Source organism: Mirounga leonina, unplaced genomic scaffold (assembly GCF_011800145.1).
Source record: "Mirounga leonina isolate KUSES-001 unplaced genomic scaffold, KU_Mleo_1.0 Mir_53, whole genome shotgun sequence".
NCBI lineage: Eukaryota > Metazoa > Chordata > Mammalia > Carnivora > Phocidae > Mirounga > Mirounga leonina.
The window spans coordinates 19,541,200-19,563,388 of NW_023270807.1; the positions used below are offsets into that span (position 1 = coordinate 19,541,200).

A 22,189-nucleotide genomic window follows, 5' to 3' on the forward strand; every position below is an offset into this window, starting at 1 on the left:
TTGAGGGGAAGAAGGCTGGATTCTGGGAGAATACTTCGGAGGCAAACAGGAGCAGGACTTGGTGGCTGACCGAATTGGAAATGGAGAGTCTGATGGTTGCAGGGGTCAAGGCTAACAGTTGAGTTTTCAGCTTGAGTGACTGGTACCCCCTACAGGATTTGAGGAATGAGGGAAAGGATGCATGTGGATAAATGAAAGATCGAGTCTGGTGGCTTTTGTTTCCTCAGAGAAGGACGAGATAGGGCAGTGGCTGGGCGAGAGAGATGGGTGTTGAGCAGGGGGTGCCTAGGGGCTAATGGGCATTCCTAGGATTGGCGAGAATTTCTGGCGGTGCCAGGAGCCTTTGTGATTTGTGTTTTTTTTTTTTTTTTCTTCCCCCTCCGGAGGGCTCAACTCTACCAGCCCAGGATTGGGAAAAGTAGATTGTAGGTGCCTGTTGCACCTGCAGAAGAGGGGTGGCAGGATAGGAGGAGTGAGGCCACTGATGTTTGTGATGGAAAAGTTATTTGGGATGCTGTGTAGGCAGAGAAAGAAGGGGATTTTTAAGCAAGGGGCGGATGGTCAGAGAGAAAATAGTGGAAATGAAGCCATGGGAGAGGTCGTGGCCAGATCTGGAATACTGGAGTTGAATATAACGGAAAGGAAGCAGCTCTGGGTGAGGTCAGTGTTCCAGGGCGGGAACCCGGGAGAGGATGGTGGTGTGTGGTGGATGTGGAGGTCAGCGGGAGCTGCTAGGCTTGCTTGTGGGATGGGTCACCTCCATCAGGAGCCACGAGGCCAGACACCTGGGGCAGGGGCATGTGGACAGTGTAGGCTGAGGAGGTCTAGTTGCAGACAAAGCTGTGGCAGAAGAGAGCACGTGCCCCATCTGAAGAGGACAGCCAGTACCACCGCGGACCAGCCCTCTCACATGGGGATGCAGGCCTGTGTGTGTGTGTGCGTGTGTGTGTGCGTGCGTGCACGCACTGCTTCACTCAGTGCTTGCTTGCTCTGTTTTATTTTTGTTTTTTTCTGAAAACCAGAATTTTTATATGAAGTCTCCCAATTTTTAAGTGTTGACATCTTATGCAACAGTTTAGAACATTCACTGTTTATCAGGTGTACAGACTGGACTTGGCCGGGTAGGCTGTTTGTGTCCTCTGCTGTACAAACCCCTTGACAGTCCTAGGACTGTGGCAGGAAGGAGATGGGTGGGAGGTGTTTTGTGAATTGAATCCCAGAGTCTTGGTAACGCCTTACCTTCCTGGTCATTTCATTCCGTTTGTAGGATGGAGGTTTGAAAGATAAAGAGCTAACTAGCTAATTAGTTTTTCAGTGGGAGCTAATAGGAGGTGATAGTAATCTGAAGCCTGTGGCTCAAGTGAACTACAGATTGTGATAAAAAATTTGCTAGCTTCTTCTGAAACTCCTGCATCCTTACTCCTTTTTTAGAGCGTCCCTCTCGAACTCTCTTAGTCTGCTTCTTGATTCATACCTCCTCTTTTGCTTGTTCATGGCGTTTTCTTTCCTTGCCCTTTTTTTTTCTCATTTCTTCTTTCTGTATTTACTTCTCTATCTCCAATTTGTTTTCTTAAAGGGTTCAGCTCGAGTTAGTTGTTTAAAGCATAATGGGTAGTTTTTTTTTTTTTTTTTGTATTGACTCCGTAAAATTTTATTTTCTTAGTCTTTAAAACTTGTAAATTAATGAGTTGTGATTATAGATAGTGAAACTTAGGCATTTCACATCCAAATGCATGTTTTGCCCTTCAGATTAATCACTTAGCGGGTTTTACTCAAATTTCAAAACACTGTTTGTCTGCAGGCCACCTACACATAGCTTCAGCCGTCACCTGTGTTTGCAGATCTGTGTCCCTTTGAAGGTACATTTAATGTTTGGGACAGGCTAAGAACTGGGTTCTTGAATAAGAATAAGGTTATGGATTGGCCTGGGAAATATCATAGTGCTATGTGAGAGGAGGTGTGACCGTGGAGTACTCCCACCGTGTCTGTTGTGCGGCTCACGGTACATCCCCGGAGACAGGGAGGTGCACACATGTTTGAACAGTGCTGCCTGCTTGGAGTCTGTGCCTTTTATCCCCTTTCAGCGTGGCTTTAAAGACTTTGCTTCCAGATACACTGTTAAGTGGCTTAACAGTTGAATTTTCTCATTTCCAAAGACGTTTTAGTTGGGCCTTTAGTTAGTCTTTTGGAGATGAATGTACAATTTCTCTTGGCCTTTGAAATACTAAAACAGCCTTTGGGACCTGCCTTATTGTCATTGTGGGCCTGCTGAGCTCTGGAAACTCTAGGTTAGGAACCACTGGGGGATGGGTTCCCTAAGTGATTTTTTTTCTTTAAGATTTTATTTTTAAGTAATCTTTCTACCCAACTTGGGGCTCGAATTTACAACCCTGAGATCAGGAGTTGCATGCTCTACTGACTGAGCCAGCCTAAGTGATGATTTTGAAGAATGCACACACACACACACAGCCCATTGCTTAACTTGTCTCTCTGTTAAAGAACCAGGCTGCTTCTTACTGGCTCATCGCTTGTAGGGGCACCACAGTGGCTGATTTAGACTTGGCTCTTTATCAGAAGCAGCTGGGAGTTGTTTTAAAACATGGATCCTAGAGCTCCATCTCCACAGATTCGGATTCATTACGTTATTGTGGGACCCCAAGAACCTGTAATGTTTGCAAGTGACCCAGGTGAATGATGTTGGGTGATCCTGTGTCCACAGAATGAGAAACACTAGTTTGAGATTGAACAGACTTAGTGTTACGGAATCTTGGAAAGATGGCAAAGTTACTTAACATCTGTGAGCCTCAGTTTTCTCATCCTTTGAGAATGAGAATGGTGATAGCACCAAGGGAGGGTCTCGGGAGGGGTACGGTAATAATACATAAAGCGCCCAGCTCTGTTGGGCACATGTTGTGTTAATTACCTGTTGTTGGAAATGAAGGATCCCCATCCGTACTCTGAAGTTGGCATATTTGTCAGAGGGAGTATATGACTAACCCCTGAGGATAAGGATCGCATTTTATACTTTCTCCTGTGTTCTGTGGGTGATGGGGGCCACTTTGTTCTGCTTAGTGCCAGTGTTTATGGTGCAGCCTGGAGTTCCAAGTTCATAACCTGAGATTAGCCTGTCTCTTGTTGTCTCTTACCATGTACCTTAGGGCTTCTTCCTCCTACGTACTTGCGTCTACACACATACACCCCCAGCATGCACACACACACACACACAGACAGCTGAGAGTTTCCTCAGGAGCTGTCTCTGAGGCCTAGCTCTGAGGTCAATGAAATGTGGTGTCAGTTGTCTATAGACCTGCCCTGCCAAGGCCCAGGGACTCTCCAGACTATAAAATTGGCCTCTGCTTCTTCCACCTACAGGGAAATTAAGGCGTCAGTTTTCAGTGGACAAATCTAGGTTAAATTCCGTTCCTCCTGTGACCACAGGAACATGAAGACGGGGCTCCCTGGGAACAGTCATTGGTCCCCGTGAAGCGTTTCATCTTGGCCAACATCATCTTGATCCTCCTGGAAGACAGGCAGTCCAGTTTTTACAAAATGTTTTATTTTTATTTGTTTTTAATGCTAGCACTGAAAAATAATGCCTCGGTTTTGGCCCACGGTGCTGTCAAAACAAAACACTTCCTGCATCCAGGATCTAAGCAGGTTTAACGAGTACCTAAGCATGTTGCTGCTTTTCGTTTTCATCTCCCCTTTGTAACTTTTGAAGTGGAACACCGCTGCATTCTTCTCTTGCTAATCATTTAAAATTTTAATTGAAAGTTCTGCCTTTATAACGTGAGCTCTTTTGGCAAATGCATGAAGGTGTGTCTAATGTAATTCTAGTTTCGAAGCAGTTTTAAAGTAAAAGAGGCTTTAATCTTCAATGCCTTTGACGCTGGGCTATTAGATATTTTTAGCATACAAATTATGGTGAGCATGGTACCAAAGGGCACATTTTTTTTTCTTGTTTGGTATGTTTCCTCTTCTTGGCTTGGTAATTATATTCGGGATAATTTAGCCTTGGACTGCAAAATAGATGTTAGGTCTGTGTTCTTATTATACAGTAATGCTTCTGTGTTTGTTACCTGGCAGAATATATAGATGTGTTTTAGGAATTGATTCCCATGATCTCTCTCCCTGCAGGCCCTTGAATCTTATAAAAAGAAACACATGGGGAAAGAGAAATTGGAGATGGAAATTCTAAGTGCCTAGTGACTATAGAAATCTGTGAAAAGCCTTTTTATGTTCTTTTTGAGTTACCAAAATCAAAATAATGCTAAACTTGTAGTTAATGCTTTTGAATATTGCTTTAATACAGTAGAATATATAAATAGCATATTACAGTTCCTTATTCCCAAGGATAAGATTTTTAAATGTTTTCAAGATTTTAAATATTTTCCAGGAAACTTTGTTAAACTAAATATTTTCTTTGTAAATAAGCTCATGTGGACTAGAGGGAGGGATAAGGGACACAGTCACACCTCTTTTTTCTGATTCCTCCATTACTTCGTGTGAATGCTTTTCATGTGCCGGACAATCCAAAACAGCCTGAACGCCCTCTATCCAGCTGTCTTCCCCTTTAAAAACATGATAGCACTTTAGTTAAGATAAAAAGAGATAGCCAGGATTTTAATTAGTGCTTAAACTTTTAAGCTAAAAAAATTCATCTGGGTTGGTATTTTTGATACTGGCAATTGATTTTTGGAGGGAATAGTTTTTCTTTGTTTTTTTTTTTGGCCCTGACTGTGGGAGTGATATTGATGCCCATTTTGAAACCTTGACAAATACAGAAATGTTTAAAGAGGCAGAAGAAAAAAGTCCCTCGTAAACCAGAGGTGGTGATTGTCTAAACGCCTCATCTGCATGCCAGTGCCTGGCTCCCAAGCAAACCTAAAGGTATCTTTCACGCCGAGCATCTTAGCTGCCACCTGGCATTGAGGATACCTCACGCAGGTCTTTTTCTTTACTGGACTCTGAGCTCCTCGGGGGAAGGGGCTGCTGTAATTTTTATATCCCTAAAATCTAGAGTAACGTGGGTACTCAAAAAGAATCATTTAAACCAAATTCCACATATTTTAACTTCACAACATTTAGTTGCATAGAGTCAATACTGTAAGGTCAATGCTTATCTTCTTTGAAATGTCTACTAATATTTTAAAGAGCCTTTTATATCTTGAAGCTGTAAATATACGGACATGGTAAAATATTCAGCCAGTGCAAAAAGTGTGTGTAGCGGAAAGTGGGTGTCCCTTCCCTGTTTCCCAGGCCTGCGCTTCTCTTGGGACCAGAAAGCTGCTTTTCTGTTACTTTGTATCTTTCCAGAGATAGTCTGTGGATATGCAAGCATTAATACAAATTATCTTTTAAAAACCTGACTCTGGGATGTAGGGCAATAGTGGATATGTGAGTGAAATGGTCCTTTTGGAAGCCATTTGAGCAATATCTTTTAAAATTGAAAAATCAAGCCCAGCAATTCCAGTTCTGGCATTCTGTTTTAAAAATAGAAATACCAGTGTGTCAAGATATATATGGGAGGATTTTTATTAATGCATTCTTGTGGTGCCAAAAGAAGAACAAACAAAAAAAATGAACGAGGAATGGGGTGGGGAAGGAAAAGTGAATAAAATGAATGCTGTCAGGGAAATGGTTGAGTAAATCATGATGCATACAAGCCATGACTGTGGTACAATCCTTACAAAGATGAGGTTATTCTTTAGTTGTCATGGAGGAACCTTTCTCGATACATTGTTTTGTACAGTATCTCTTTTTACAGAACAGTGATACACTGTAAGTGACCATGTGTCTGCATGTTTATGTGTGATGTGATGAGCCTGGGAAAGATAGAGAAGGGAGGAATCAAGTCAAAAACACTTTCTAAATTCCTTCTTTTTTGAATATGCCCTTGAATCTTTCCTGGTGGAGTTGGCATCATGGTCATCAAGTGATTTGCCATATCCACTTGCTTTTCACTTCTAGGAAGTGGCATTGGGTAGTTCAATCCTCACTTATCTTATTTCATAAATGTTTTTATCTTCTGAGGTCTGAGTCACCCGAGGCAGAGCATCGGAACTCACGTTAGGGCAGCTAAAGGCTTTGTGCAGCCCGTGGGTGTGAGGTTTGAAGCCGTCGGGGAGAGCGCCGACCCTGCCAGGAGGAGCGAGCAGTGCTGGGGAGGACTAACTCCAGTTAGCGGGCAGAGAGGCTGGAGAAGAGGCAGCGGTGACCCGCGTGGGGAATGATCAGAGGCTGGGTTAAAGCCCGGGAAGATCAGAGGAAAGAATTGCTGAGAGCTGTGGGAAGACAGAGACAGTCAAGAGCCAGACGGTGACTGGCGTGTTGTGCCAGAAAAGTGAGTTCAGTGGAAGTGCTGGGATGATGAGGGTTAATAAGGCCAAGGCAGTTTGGAGAACTGATGTTCAGATATCTTTTCCTGGTTTACGTCTCAGCACATCTCTTTGTTGCCAGTCACGTTGATCTTCTTATCCTTTCCCGGATTCATGCTTCTGGCAGGAAGGAGTGGGAGGTGGATGTCATTCAGTGGGGACTTGGAAAGTACTTGAAGAAATAGCGTCCCTGCCCTCTCTTTACAGAAGTGCCTAAACGATGACTCCAGTGGTTACGAAGTAAGCTCGGGGGGAGAAGTCTAAATTGCTATTAGCAGAATCCTCAGTTTTTTAGTCTTGGATTGAGTCTAGTACCTTATCTGCTCATGCGTCTATAAAGGAGTGCAAAACCTCCACTCTGTGGACCAAAGAAATGTCAAGTCAGACGGAAGGGTGAGGGCAGTGGGGGCTCTGTGTGTTTGAAGGAATGTATGGCACCATCCTTCTGTCCTTGAATCACCCCTACCCCCACTTCCATCTAGTCTCATATTCAATTACAGTTTTCCAGTCCATTTATTTTGCCTGGTTATGCTTTTATAGAGATGTTATTTTTCGCCAAAACTTTTTAAAAATGTGATATCCCAGATGAGATACACCAGCCAGGGCAAAAAACTGTCATTTCCTTCAGTCTGGACATAATACTTTTATGAATGCAGTCCTAAAGCATATAAATGCATATGTAACTATTGGATTCATAGTGAACTTATAGTTTAATTAGTGTGTATACCTTTGGGTATACAACACTTAGACTCACACTGAGCTTTCTAGGGAAAGCCATCCCCAGGTTTTGTTTGTACATGCAGCTTTTGGGTCAAGTCTCCATTATTCTGTACAGAATTTTAGTTTCCTTGGATCCAGTTGTAAGACTGCATTTCTCAGGGCTAAATTTAATCTCATTAGATTACCACATTAGTTCTATGATAACTGCCTTTAAAGAGATCCTTTTCCATCTGATTTTTATACAACTTACTGACTAGTTTCAGGAACCCTGAAAATGGAATAAAAGTGCCATCAAATGGAAAGAAGGTAGGAGCTGGAGACGGAATTTAGTCTTCTGTTCTGCTGTTTGTTAGTTTTGACCTTCAGCAGACCGCTCAACGTCTTTGAACTTCCATCCCCATACTCTTCCCTTGTTATAAAATGGGAAAATCTTTGGGTGCCTGGGTGGTTCAGATGGTTAAGCATCTGCCTTCGGCTCAGGTCATGATCCCAGGGTCCTGAGATCGAGTCCCGCATCAGGCTCAGCGGGGAGCCTGCTTCTCCCTCTGCCTCTCTCTGTGTCTCTGTCTCTTATGAATAAATAAAATCTTAAAAAAAAAAAAAAGGGAAAACCTTTGTCTCACAAGCTTTTTATGAGGATAAGGTGAGTCCATGTGTCTAAAGCATGTAGTACAGTTTTGCACATAGCACACTGCTGATGAATATCAGTGTCTTAAATTCATCAGTTAAAACACTGAATAGTGTGAAGCCCTGGGTTATACCCCTTTAGTTGGGCCAACAGGTAGCTAATGAGCCCACTGGTCAGCATGCTTTGAGTTGACTTTGATTGCTCAACTGGCTTTGAGTCCCTCCATTTTATCCTTTGGCCATGACTCTCCATTTTGTCCAGGACACCATAAGAGGTGTTAACTGCAGACCTTGGTGCATTCCAGATGCTCCATTGAAGGACTTAGGAAATTACTCATGATATAATATTATACAAAAAAGGGGCAAGACATTGAAGTGTACATAGAGTAAAACCACAGTTTGCTAAGAAGACAATTCCAAAGTGAAGTAGATATGACCAGGGGAGAAAAGAACAAGGCAACAGTGTTTAGAGAACACTTAAGAATCTGTCACTTGCACCAAGCTTTCTTTGAACAACTGAAAGCAAAAGTTTTTTTTGTTTTGTTTTTTTCTTTTACTTTGTGTGTGCTGTAATAGTTAGAGTTCACTGTTTAGCTCTCACTGTGGAAAATCATTTGTGTTAATGCTGTGGCTCATTTGGAGATTGTAGATTCTCACGTGCCTGCCTTGGACCCTGAGAAATTCGCTAGCATGTGCTTTTTCTCTACAGACAGAGCCGAATACAACTCTCCTGGGCCCTGACATAGGCACTTTGGCTTCGAGCGCCCCTCCCTCCATAAAATCATTCCTGGTCATATTTTGTGACTGTGATAGACAAATAAAATTCAGGCTGGATTCATTGTTACTATATTCTTTTTTTTTTTCTTTTGGCCTTCAAAGAAATTAAAGCATTTTTGAACACCCCTCCAAGTATCCTGGACCCTCAGCCCTGTGCTTCCTGTGCCTAAAGGCTGAGTCTCCTGACTCACAGCCTCCGTTGTGCCCATCACTGAGAGCCCCCCACTGCACTTTGAGGTCCACACGATTTATGATGGTGCTGCTGTTCCATTTTGTATCCTCGTCTACTCTGAGAATATTGGATGGTCTTGATGACTAATCTGAGAAGTAATCGCTTGCTTTTCCCTTTTTAATACGTTCTCTTTACTCCTTCTTGGGTTATTGTGCCTTGGTAGCCTTTCCCAGATTCAGATTCTGTGCAGATTCTTGCCCTACTAAAGGTGGCTGGGAAGGAGGCTTTTTTTTTTTTCCGGTTAACTGCTCTGGCCCATGTTATTAATGCTGCATTCCTGGGTGGCTCAGTCGTTGAGTGTCTGCCTTTGGCTCAGGTCATGATCCATGGTCCTGGGATCGAGCCTTGCGTCGGGCTCTCTGCTCAGCAGGAAGCCTGCTTCTCCCTCCCCACTCCCCTTGCTTGTGTTCCCTCTCTCGCTGTGTCTCTCTCTGTCAAATAAATAAATAAAATCCTGACTTTGGAAACACGTCAAGGTTAATGCTTTGTTTTCTAATGGTAGGCTTTTTTAAAAATTAAAAAAATGTACATATGGTATGAGATTGTTCTCCCCCCCCCTCTTTTGAATGGGGCCAGTCAGAAGTGTTTAGGCTTTGTCAGTGATTATTTTGAAATAAATTTGTTACAGGAAATATAATTACTGCACTTGTCATGAATTGAAATACCACTTTCTCTTTGTTCCTACCCCAGCTGTATGTTTCTGGGTCCTGTAAGAATAGCTCATCCCCTGTTAAAATGTCAGGTGGCCAGTAAGGAGTACAGATCCTTGACAAGAAGAACATAGCAATCGAGGGAGGAAAATTGCAGAGGAGTTGGGGAGGATACAGTAATAGCAAAGGCTCAGATGCCAGAGAGAGACCAAAGAATGTGGTTAAAACTTGCCTCTTGAGTGTTCAAACAGATAGGCAACACTAAAATAAAGGCCCACAAAAAGCCAGAGAAAGCCCACTCATTCGAGTACACCCTTGGAATGGAAGAGGTCAGGGCAAAATAAGATGAGGTTTATTCCATCAGTCTTTCTGTAGTCAGGAATGTTGTTGGCATTTCCATCATCCTCATAAGTAAGTGACTTTGAGCAGTGAAAGCATGTCTTCCTAAAGGTCGCCAGGATGGGCAAGTTTTCAGCGCTTGTATGGTTGCCGGGCTGGTAGCCAGGTCCTGCTAGATCCATGGACGGGGGAGCAGTTGGTTCATGTTTTGATTGTGGTTCACCCAGAATTATCAGACAAATGGCCTCCTCCTTGTTGCTGGCAAAGTGTTGAGATCTCATTGACTGTAACAGAATGCTCTCTCATTCCATTTTTTTCCATTCTCGGTTCTGGTCGCATATACTTCTTCATAATGCAAGGGAAGAATGGCTTCATGGAGAATTCATTCTCTGTGACGTCTTGTTCTTGCAGACATTTATCCCACATGTGTATTCCAAGGAGGTGTGAACTCGTTCCCATCTGTAGGGAAGGCTGAGCACAGTTAGGGGGTGAGCCTTTCAGGTACTAGAAGGGGTGTTTGAGCAAACCCTGTTGTATGATGCATCCTCTGGCTCTTCCAGCTCAGCCATCACAAAGACACAAAAATAGATTGGATGCTAGGATGCATCTCCCAAGTTTAAGCTTTTACGGTTTCCCAGATTCTCCATCTTCTCTGATCCTCACTGGGATCAGAGTTAAAGCAATGGTCATTTGTTCTCTGAGGCATCAATGGTGCTTCCCTCAGACATGTCTCTCCAACTCACAATGTTCTCATCTAGGAGGCTTATTTTTTAAATTTAAAAATAGAACAAGGAACTTCTATTAGCATGGAAAATATTGATAAGAATCCATTAAAATTCCATATTTAAAAGTTCTTTATAACTCACAAGGAAGGACGTGAATCCTTTCATAAAGAATATATTGCAGGATATATCCTCATGAAAAAGCCAAGTCGATGATACTCTCTTGCCACACTCTTTTCTCCCCCCAGTCAGTATTCAAGAAAAGTAGTGCTGATTTTTTGCTACCTGACTTGGTCAGTGTTTCCTCTTTTTCTTCTAATTCTCCAGGGGATGTGACATCATGTTCTAACTTGAATTTTGGATGCTGTCTTCTGACCCCAGATAACCTGTAGATTGCTTTGCTGCTTCTTGCAAATACTGTACTTGGTGCTGGTTAATTTTAGGCTAAAGTGCGTATCACAGGCTGTTATCTAAGAACCTTGGTAAATTTTGAGTGGGAGGAGGAGAATATGTAGGGAAATGGTGCTTGTAGAATCTTAGGGTCAAGAAGGCACTTTCTAGATCAACCATCTGTCTGATTCATCAGTTTCCTTCGTAAAACCATACAAAGTAGTCATCTGGCCTGTGCTTGCACCGAGGGTTCACTGTATTCCCGGAGGACCCTGTCATATTTTAGTTCAATTTATAGAGGGACATTTTTCTTCCTTTAGTTTCCTGCTCCTGGACCATACCAAGCAAGTCTCATCCTTTGACCATGTGACAAGCCTTCAAATATTCAGAGGCCATTTGACATTCCCTGCACATCTTCTCTCCTGACCCACTTTCAGCTCTTCATGGGTTGTGACCAGCCCTTGCCACTAGCCTTGCTGTTCTGGTGACTCTGTACTGAGCATGTTCTGGTATCCTGGGAAGTTCTCCCTTTTGCCTGGCAACCATATATGGAGAAGGTGCATGAAGTTTTCTTTAAGACTTTTGGTTTGTGTGATTTTTAGGAACACTACATGATGGTAGTAGGTTCCAGATCTTGAATATATCATGGGGGAGGAATGCACTTTGGATGTAGAGTTTCATGGGTCTACATGGAAGAAGAAATGTTTGAAAAGTGACCAGGTTCTAAAATTTGGCTGCCTTGCCTTAAAAGTGTACTTACATAGGAGCCTGCTAATTTGGGCAGCCAGTCAGTCCTCTTAGGCTGCGGAGCCTGGATGCCATGGTAGTCTCAGCCTCTGCTGTTCAGTGAGCTCTCTCTACTGCCATTGTTTTGAAAATTAACACTGGGAATTGGCGGACAAGTCATTGGTGTGGAAAATAGGGAGTCTTATAAACATTATAGGTATGCTTTCTGTCCCTGGAGGTATAGAAACAGGGTAAGTTCATAGTGGCTTCAGAAACAAAGAATTTTTTGGCCAAATAACATTAGAAGTTGTACTGAGCACTCAGAAATGGAGCAGCAGTCAGTGGGGGGATGGAACACCTTTATGAAGAGGAAGGGAGCTGGGTTCATTGTTTATAAAAGCAGGTCTAGAACCATGTTTCCAGAGCTTGGCTGCTCAGCAGAATCACCTGGGGAACTTTATAAACCAGTGTGCATCAGCCCCAGCGTGGGCTCAGACTCCCTGAGGGTGGAGTCCAGGAATCTGAGGCTTATGCAGTAGACTAAGAACTGGTTTGCGGGGGCAAGTGGAGGACAGGAGATGGCCCAGCTTTTAGGACCATGAACTGCATCACCTTTAAGCTATTCTAAAACTAGGATTTTTTTTTTTTAATATTCTGTTGATCTACTTTGTGATTTCTTATGGCATATACTTTTTTATTGCTTGCGTTCTTCCACTCTCTTTCTCTGCTTATTGCTGGCTTCTACCCCTTTGAGTAACTTACTGGCTAACTGTCCGGAGGGGTGTTTCAAGCAGGGGAAGGGCGTGATCACAGTTGCCTTTCTCCTCCTTGCTTGTCCGTGATGACTGTTCTTTCCATCTGGGGCTGCAACCCCCTCCCGCCAACACTCGGCTGCACGTGCACATGTGTGCTTGCTCAGGCGTGATCCTCGGATCCCATCTGGGTTACACATCCATCTCTCTTTTGGTCTCCTGAGCACCACACCTGGCCAGTTTGTGCCTTGGGAAGGGCCCACTTGTGACTTGCATCTGGCTTTTTAAATTTAAACCTAAAGAGGCCACACCGTCTTCCAGCCTAGAGCCTCATTTTGATTTATATTTATGGTAGGGGAGCTCCCGTCCTTCCAAGCCAGCTTGAAATGAGAAGGGATGTCCCACCACACCCTGGCCCGAGACCCGAAAAAGGAGAATAAAGAACTCTCAACAGTTGCCATGGGTGATATACTAAAAGCTTGTATTTGATAAGGTGCACTGTTCTGAAGGTGCTCATATATAGTCAGGCTCCCACATTCAAGCCCATATCATGATTTGCCCCCCAGTTAACAAATCTTTAATTCAGAGCAACTGTAGGACAAATATGTGAGGCAAAGGGGAAATCTTGCTTTATGCACATTTCAAGAGTTGTTCAGTTTTCATCACTTTAAGTCAGTGTTTCTCAACCTTATTTTCTTTATCACTCTTTTGCCTCCTCCCCTGACCTGCACAGGAGCTTCTTTAGACATATTTTGCCTAATTGCACCTTCCATCATGAAATTTTAATACCACAGATGTACTATGAACCACAGACCATTGTAATAGGTAAGACTTTAAATACCCCACCATTAACTGTCATCCTCTTGAGGACTGTGTCATCCCTGTAATGAATGCATGGTTTAACCCTGACCCTATCTCAGACAAGGTATACTTTGGTGGTTCTAATATGCAGCCAGGGTTGAGACCCAGTAGTCAAAGCCAGCGTTTCCAAAACTTGCTTGATCAAAACATTAACTGGGAGCACTTGTTAAACTATCAGATCCCCAAGCCCTTCCTCCTGAAGATGATGCATGGACAGGTCTGAGGTGGGGCCTAGGAATCCATATGCTTAACAATTGCTCCAGTAATTCTTAAAATTTGGAGGGTTTGGTTCTCTCCATTCTCACACAAAAGCCGCTCCCTTCCCCCGCTGCTTTTGTGACTCGCGGTTGTGGGTGTGGGGCTGTTGCTTACAGAGCATAGGTAGGCTCTAAATATCCTGAATTAGAATTAGCATTCATTTTCTAGTAAATATTTTAATAAAAAACAGCCAAAATAGTGTTAGGCCACTTCACTGGACAACTATACGTTGAATATTTATTGTGTAGCAAAACCACGGTAGGTGTTCTGAGGGACACAGTGGTGTGTATGATGCGGTTTATTACCCCAGGGGCTTATTCATCTACTGGGGGAGCACAGACAGAATGCTTTGGAGGAACGGTTTTAATTTTGCCCAGGTGATTGGGTAGAAAGGCTTCCGAGAGGGTGTAGCATTTTAAGGATGAGTAAGATGTTGATAGCCAGAAAAGGGTGTTTGGAACAGTAAAGGCCTGATGCATAGCAAGTGAGTCACTGGGGCTAGAGGATGGGGTGCACGGATCTGTGGGTGTGGGAACTGACCTTAGAACGACCACGGGGGCAGTTGTGGGGCAGAGGGTAAACCGAACAGGACACTTGACTCTCAGCCAGAGAGGCTGGGTGCAGGTGCGGCCTCATGTGCTGTGTGTTGCCTTGCTAAAGTTCAATTTGTAATGACTGATTGCTCACTGGCTGGTTCTTCCAGTGGCATGACGCAGAAGAAGGCACTTTACAAGTTGTCAAAACCTACAGAAACTTTGATGATGGATAGTATAGAATATGCCCAGGTTAAGGGCTCTCTGAAGAGGAAATTAAGAAGGACTTTGTACTTTGTTCTGGAACTAGTGGACAGCCTTTGGAAACTTTTGAGAAGACACGTTTATACTGGTATGGGTCGAGTGGGCTTACAGGCTCACTTGAAGACTTAATCATGACATGTAATGTTGTTTCTATGCACACAGGTGTGCATTCCTAGTTTCCCTCTGTGACCTACAAATGACTTGTTTGGATAATGCATTTGAGAGTTGGAAGCTCTCCGTTTAAAGGCCAAGGAAAAGGAACATGGGTAATTTGTGTCACCTGCTTTTCTTCCATCTTTTTTCATAGTTATAATCAAAGACTGTTGGCACTGGAGGGGAGCCCAGGGATCTAGTTGAGTCCCTGTGCCATCTTGCACAGGGCTGGGACTAGAGGAGTCCTGCCTCAGGGCAGCCCCATGCGGTGCTGAGCCAGGCAGGCAGGCTATCACCCGGGAGAGCTGGGAGAGCTGCCTAGCTGAGCTGCTGAGCTGTGGGCTGCCCAGAGGTCTCCCAGTCTCCCCAGTGCACACAGCCCTTACTGGTGGTCAGGCATCCCAGCCCTCCCCTCCCACCCTGTGTTCCATTTGTGCCCAGGTCAGACCCACTCTTAAGTCTTGACTTGCTTTGCACGCTCTGGGTTACTGAGCTCCCCCAAAATCCATACAACCCTTTCGTGTAACTTTCAGTTTACTTTTTTTACTTTATTTTGTTTTTAATGATTTGATTATGATGAATGATTTGATGAAACAGTTGTTTTGAATTTACTTTCTGTGCTTGGATAGTAGCTTGAGTACTTGGTAGAATGTGGGTTACTTGACTTGCTAGCTAGTACTTAAGGTCTCTTCTTGAGGTGCTTTAAGCTTTTGCCCCAGCCATCTATTGATTTATGTGTATAATGACTTTTTGTTTTTGGTCCTTCTCTGCTTTCGAAAACGAAAGAAGTCTTAAAAGTCTAAAAAGAAAGAAGTCTAAAAAGTCTTGTATTGGCATGATTCTTGTTCAGCATTGAGCTCCATCCTAACAGTATACTCCAGGGGCAGCAGGACTTATAACTGGATCTAAATGTCTTACATTTGAAGAGTCTTACTAACTTGGATATATAGGAGGTTGTGTTATGTGGTGGTGTAGGAGTAGTTACAGCTTACATTTATGAAGCATTTCTTGCATGCCAGGCACTGTTCTAAACACTTTACCTGAATTCACTCATATAATTATCACTACAGTTCTGTGAGAGATAGATGCTGTTATTACCCCCTTTTACAGATGAGGAAGCCGAGGCATGGAGAGGTGAAGCAACTCATTTGAGCTCACGCAGCCAGCCAGTAAATTAGGGAATTGGGATTACAGACCTTGGATTCTTTGCCCTACTGTTTACAATAGACAGGTGGACACACCTGTGTAAACTGAGTCCAGGGATGTAAACTCTCTGTGCTCCAGTTTCATTATTTGTGAAATTAAAGTGGTTACCTGGCTCAGAGTTAAAGGATTAAGTGACATTATGTATGCAGAATCCCTAGACTAGTACCTGGCACATTGGAAGCATTTCTTATTATTTGAGAGCTACTTTTGTAAAAAGTAAAGTGTTGGAAAGTTTTTGAAATTAGACTTTTCCAAGTCTGCTCTCATAATGTAGCATTTTAATTTTAAATTGCTTTAACCCGTGCATAGGAGATGTTCTTTCTTCAAAGAAGTCCTTGATGAGTCATCCCTCAGGATTGCCAGGGTATGGAAGGTGCTTTCCAGGGAGAAAAGGAGGTGGTGGTACCGGGTCAGGGCCAGCCCCCATTGGTGCCGATGATATGGTAGAGTGAGCCACCACACGGATAAATGAGTTATAGATATGTGGGTAGAAAGCTCGATTCAGCTGGGAGCAGGAGGCTGGGACAGTAGCACAGAAGTTCGGGAACACAGAAATACCTCAGAACATTGTATGGAGCCTGGTTCAAGCCATTTTGTCTGGACACTTGGGAGCTGTTGCTTATTTCCTGGAAGTCCAGACACTGAAGGAAAGCTGTTGTGTCTCTTACTTTATTTTGGGATTCATTCATTTCTTTTAGGATTCCTACATTTCCTTTTTCTTAAAGTTTCTCAAATGTTCTCATGTCATAAAAAGATTTCCAGGCTCTGAGAACTCTTGAGGTGATGATGTACTGAATGAATAAGTACTTGGTTTGTAGTCTTTATCCCGAGGAACCAGCTGGTCAGCAATACAAGCACGCTGCCAGAACTTTTTTGAAGAGCTTCGTCACAATGAAAGAGCCATGTCCTTAGACGGATGCTGTGGTTAGTGAGCGGAGTGGTTCCTCGTGTGGCCTGCAGGCCACCATCTAGCATTACGGTACATTCTTTTTTTTTTAATGAGATGTATATTCTTACATTAAATGAGCACTAGGAATGTCAGCTTGGCCTCTTACCTAAGTTTGCTGGTAAGCAGTAAAAACAAAATTTGAAGAACGTCAGAAAGAGCAGCTTAGAGATGTGGCTGTGAGAGAGCTTTGCCTTTCCTCGTCACAAAGAAAGCAGACTTGTTAGACTTCAGCATTTAGTCAGATGTAACTGCAGACCATGGGAGTTGAGCAGAATCAGTTGGACACTATGGTTTCTCTTGTTCCTTAAACAGTAGGGCAATTCAGAAAGTTTTCAAAATTAGGCCTCGTGTTTGTGGTTCTTCATCTGGATTAATACTAGAATTTAATATTTAGTTCAGTTTGTGGGGCTAAAATGTGGGAATCAGCATGAGCTCTGTTTTGTTTTTGCACAGCTGTTTGCGAGTTGCTAGGGAGTCTACTCTCAGTTTTTTCCATCTTGCTTTTCACAACTGTTTTGGTCAGCCAGTAGGAAACAGTGTGAATTTAGAATGTGTGAGAAATTTAAATCAGAGAGAGGACTTATTTTGAAGATGCAAGACTGCTCTTAGAGGAGCTATAAACACTTTGGAATGCAAACATGTTTAGGTGGAGGGACACTGCTACTAAAATTACTTAATCACACAATTTTAATCTTAAAATGTGATTCTGGAAATGCCAAAATGTGTGTTGTAGCTCACATGTATTTAGACTATGTAGACAATGTTTTAGGGCAAGTTAAGCCTTTTTCCACGATTAAATTCTGCAATGATCATGATGTTTCTAAATGCCTGAAATCTGGTTAGGGCCTAACAGGGACTTCTTAGCCTATGAAGAGATCAGGTTGCACATTTAAATTGTTTGGAGTCATGTGAGACTTCAGTAGGTATGCATCTGATGCTTGGGTTATTAGTTCTTTTAGTGTTTGCTGTATTCTACTGCTTGGTGATGCACTCCCGCCTCTTTTGGAAAAGTACCTTGGCAATTCCTTGAAACTAACTCTCCTAAATAAATATAGTAACATCATGATTACCACTGCAGGACTCCCACTTAAGCCATGCAGCAGTTGGTTAGAGACAGGTTCGTGGCTGCAGCATGCCAAAATGCCATATGTACTAAGTGGTTAGTGAGATCCTTCCCCCAACCCTTCAAGGTCTCTTGATAGTGGTTTAAAACAGTTTGGTCATCTTGAGCATTACAGAGAATAAGAGACACACTTTTTCTCTTTTTCCCCTTTACTTATAATTACTGTATGCTAAAAGTGCTGTTAAATGTTGCCTTAGAAGATTATGGGCCATTCTTGAATGATCGTACTCTGGTAATTCAGATTCATTTTTGAAATACTGTGTCAGTAACTGAATTCCTCCATTTCTTTCTTGCTATCTGGAAAGATCAAATCTTGGCTGGGGAGGATATCCATTTATTGTTTCAGGAGATGAGAAACATTAACTCATGGGCAGTCCAAGATATTCTATGCTTCCAAGACAAGGGCGCATCAGTGTTGCCCATCTTTTTTCTTAGCTGAGCCTGTTACTTCAGAACTGCTTGTTGATCCACACGTTGGTGTATGTCCTGGGAAAATTCAGAAACAATATTCCCAACATTTACCTGAATAATCCATTCTTATGAATGGATTCATAGGAACCTTTCATAGGAATCTGATTCATAGGAATCTTTGATCTTATTGGTATGGCGTGACTGACCATAAAAAGGCCTAATTGACCTTTTAAAATTTAACCTGAAGGAGCATAACATGTAGTTTATGACAAGAGGCATTTATGATCATTTCATAGCATTTTGTGCCTCATTTATTATGATTTTCACTTTTTCTCCCTTGTAGTTTAACTAATCCACTGGTTTTGTGTCAGCTTCTGGATATCCCTTGAGAGTAAGGACTACATCTTGTTTGAACATCTTTTTCTCTGCTTCAAAACTGCATAAACGAGGCACATTACATATACATGTGGTGCGTATTAATGCTGTTAGCTTGGATAAACTGTCTCGAATCCAACACAGAACATCCACTAAACACATTGTATTACATTTGAGTCATGTAATGCTTTCCTGAGTACGATATATGAAAAATTCAACCTTACTGAATATCCTGTGCCAAAATATAAGACCCCTTTTAATAAAACTTAATTGAATATTTCTTTGACTTCTTTTGGAAGAACTTTTTTGGTATGTAAACTGGTCTCAAGTTTTGCTTGAAGATACAGTTGGTTCAAGTTTGAAGGAAAAACAACTCTTCGTTCAGATAAATAGACTCTTTGGCTTTCTGTGATACAAAACATCAACACCCTAAGGTTGAATGATCCTAAATCATTGAGTTTAAGTTCTTTTTTATTCCAGAAGATGTACCTTTTTAAGGTAATTTTCCCCCAGAAACCAATAATGAAACGAAGTTGCTTATTCAACCAATATTGAAACAATTTAATTTTTCCCCAGAAACCAATATTCCCCAGTTATGTTAAGTATCTAGAGTTTAAATTATAAAAAAATAAATAAAGAAAAAAAAATTTTTCCCTAAAATTCCTATTATAATACAAGCAAAATAGGGATTATGCCATACATACAATTTTAAATTCTTTTTTGATAACCCTAGAACACATATATTTGTATTATTAAATATTCCTTAGACACATGACTTTTACATTTTTTATTGAAGTATAATTAACATACAGTGTTATAGTTTCAGGTGTATAACATACTGATTTGACAGTTCTGTGCATTAGTCAGTGCTCATTGTAATAAATGTAGTCACCATCTGTAACTATACAACATTATTACAATATTTTTGACTCGATTCCCTATGCTGTGCTTTTCATCCTTGTGACTTACTTATTTTATAACTGGAAGTTTGTACCTCTGAATTCCTTTATATAATTTCACCCTGCCCCTACCTACCTCCCCTCTGGCAACCACCAGTTTGTTCTCTGTATATAAAAGTCTGGGTTTTTTTGTTGATGTTGTTGTTTGTTTTGTTTTTTAGATTCCACATGTAAGTGAAATCATATGGTAATTGTCTTTCTCTGACTTACTTCACTTATCATAATACCCTCTAGGTCCATCCATGTTGTTGTAAATGACAAGATCTCATTCTTTTTTGTGGCTGAGTAATCTTCATTTGTGTGTGTGTGTGTGTGTGTGTGTGTGTGTGACATCTTCTTTCTCCATTTGTCTACCAGTAGACACTCAGGTTGCTTCCATACCTTCGCTATTATAAATAATGCTGCAATAAACAAACATAGGGGTACATATATTTTTTTTAAATTAGTGTTTTCATTTTCTTTGGGTAAATACCCAATAGTGGGATTACTGCATCATATGGCATTTCTATTTTTAATTTTTTGAGGAACTTCCATGGGGTGGCTGCAGCAATTTACATTCCCACCAGAGGTGCACAAGGGTTCGTTTTTTCCCACATCCTCGCCAACACTTGTTGTTTCTTGTGTTCTTGATACTAGCCATTCTGACTTTGTGTGGGGTGATATCTCATTGTGGTTTTGATGATTAGTGATGTTGAGCATCTTCTCATGTGACTGTTGGCCACCTGGATGTCTTTTTCGGAAAAATGTCTATGCAGGTCCTCTGTCCACTTTTCAATCAGATTTTTTAGTGTTGAGTTATATAAGTTCTTTATATATTTTGGATATCAGCTCTTTATTGGATACATCTTTGCAAACATCTTCTCCCATTCAGTAGGTTGCCTTTTTGTTTTGTTGATTTCCTTTGCTGTGCAGAAGCTTTTTATTTTGTTATAGTCCATAGAGAAACAAGATTTTTAATGGCCATATAATAGTTCATTGCTTGAATTTACCATCCTGTGTTTAATCCTTCCCCTGTAGTGTTCCAGGTTGATCCTTTTTCTCCACTTTGTCATATTTGACCCTTCTCTGTGCTGTGCCAGTCCTGCTCAATCCAAGTCTTGTCAAGTCTCCATCTGTGCCATCAGCCTGTCCTTCCATGTCCTTGGTTTGTCCCTTCACTCAGGTTCTCAGTAAAGTAATGCTGTTCTAATTTATGCTACTTTTAGTATATGTGCTGCTGAAGCAAGCACCTAATTCATCTTCATTTTGATAAAAGTTTTCCTTCTCTAAACCATTGCAAATACCACTGTCAGCCTTATCTACTCTTCTGGTCATAGCACAATAAATAAAACATTCCTGTCTTCATGATTTTCAAGGTGATTCACACCTGAGCTATTTTAATTGTTGGGGTTGGGGGGTACCCTTAGGGCATTCATATCTTTGTTAGGGTTCATTAATGGTAATAGCTTGATAATGTATGAAAGCACCTCAAAAACATGAAAACATGTTAACAAATGAGAGAAGACAAAATTACTAGTGGAGCCCAGAAGACAGAAAAATTGGAAAGAGAAATATTTTAAGCAAAGTAAATATAAACATCTTTATTATAATACATGCTAGCACTCAGTGGGAAACTAAGTTGCTTCTCTGAAATTTGATTTACCTGTGACCTTTAAGGGTCACATAAGGACAAGAGCCCACACTCTTTTCTTTGTTGCACAAAGGGTATCTGTGCTGCTGAAATCGTGAACCAGTTAAAAAAATTTATATTTTAAAACAGGAGACTTTTTTCCTGTGATCTGTTTCATTTATTTGGACAAAGAAATGGGCAAGGAAATATATTTCTTCCTGCTTCAGATTATAGAGGAAGTGGTTAGTTTTATTGAGAAGTTAAACCTTTATCTCATTTTGTATTTATTATCTGTTACCTGGCCCATGTTATAGTGCGTGGATAGAAGCTTTCAGTTTTGTGAATCAGTGTTTCAGATTTTTAAGTATTTGTGACTCTCGATTGAATACCATTCTATGTTTCTCTGAAAATGGTTAAAAAAAAATTGAATTGCCAGTTAAATAGACAGTGTTGTTAGTCTTTTTTGAATTTCACCAGGACTGTCCTGGTGCTGGGTGATACCTTCCCCAGTGCCCCTAAACTGGACCAAGCCTTTTTTTCTTTCTATGCTCTTTTGCTGTATCATATTATAAACTTGTTTCAGATTTCTGTCTACTGCTTTCCCTGTCTTTGTCAGCCTTCCCCTTTCCTCAGTCTTTATCTGGAGTTACCTCGCCCTGCCCATGATCCTCTAGAAGTGGATTCATTTTCTTATCTGTCTAGATTACTTTTCTTTTATGTCTACTCTTTTGGCCTGGATCTAATGGGCAGCAACACCATTTAGGTGCTCTTACATGCTGCTTTCGTTGGCATGCGCTTTCCTTTCCCTTTCAACTCATTCATCAAGATGAAATACAGCATTGGCGCAGTTGTGTAACTCCTTATCCCTTTCCAAGCCTAAACTCCCCCCTTCCCCTGACTTTGTTTTACTTAGCTAATGAAAATATAGTTTCCGAAATGTTTTTTGTTAGTCAGTTAGTTACCTGAGCATTTTAATTAGCAATAATTGCGCCTTGGGTAAACCTCATTGGCTACCATACTGCCACTGCTCAAAGCTACCTGAGCATTTTATTACTCTGTGATCCTCCACTGTGATCGTGTTTTAGAGTTTTCCTTAAAGAATGTTATTAACTGGCAGCAGGGCTAGGGAAGCCACTAAATGGGGCGGAAACCTCAGTTTTCTTATCTGTTAACTGG

General features: G+C 41.6%; 1 protein-coding gene and 1 pseudogene across 1 annotated transcript in view; one reads left to right on the forward strand and one right to left on the reverse strand.

The window, feature by feature from the left end:
- The window catches only part of LRRC1 (leucine rich repeat containing 1), a 129,097-nt gene that overhangs the window by 18,077 nt on the left and 88,831 nt on the right, over positions 1–22,189 (forward strand). The window lies entirely within an intron of this gene.
- Positions 21,929–22,049, reverse strand: LOC118001637 (annotated as a pseudogene).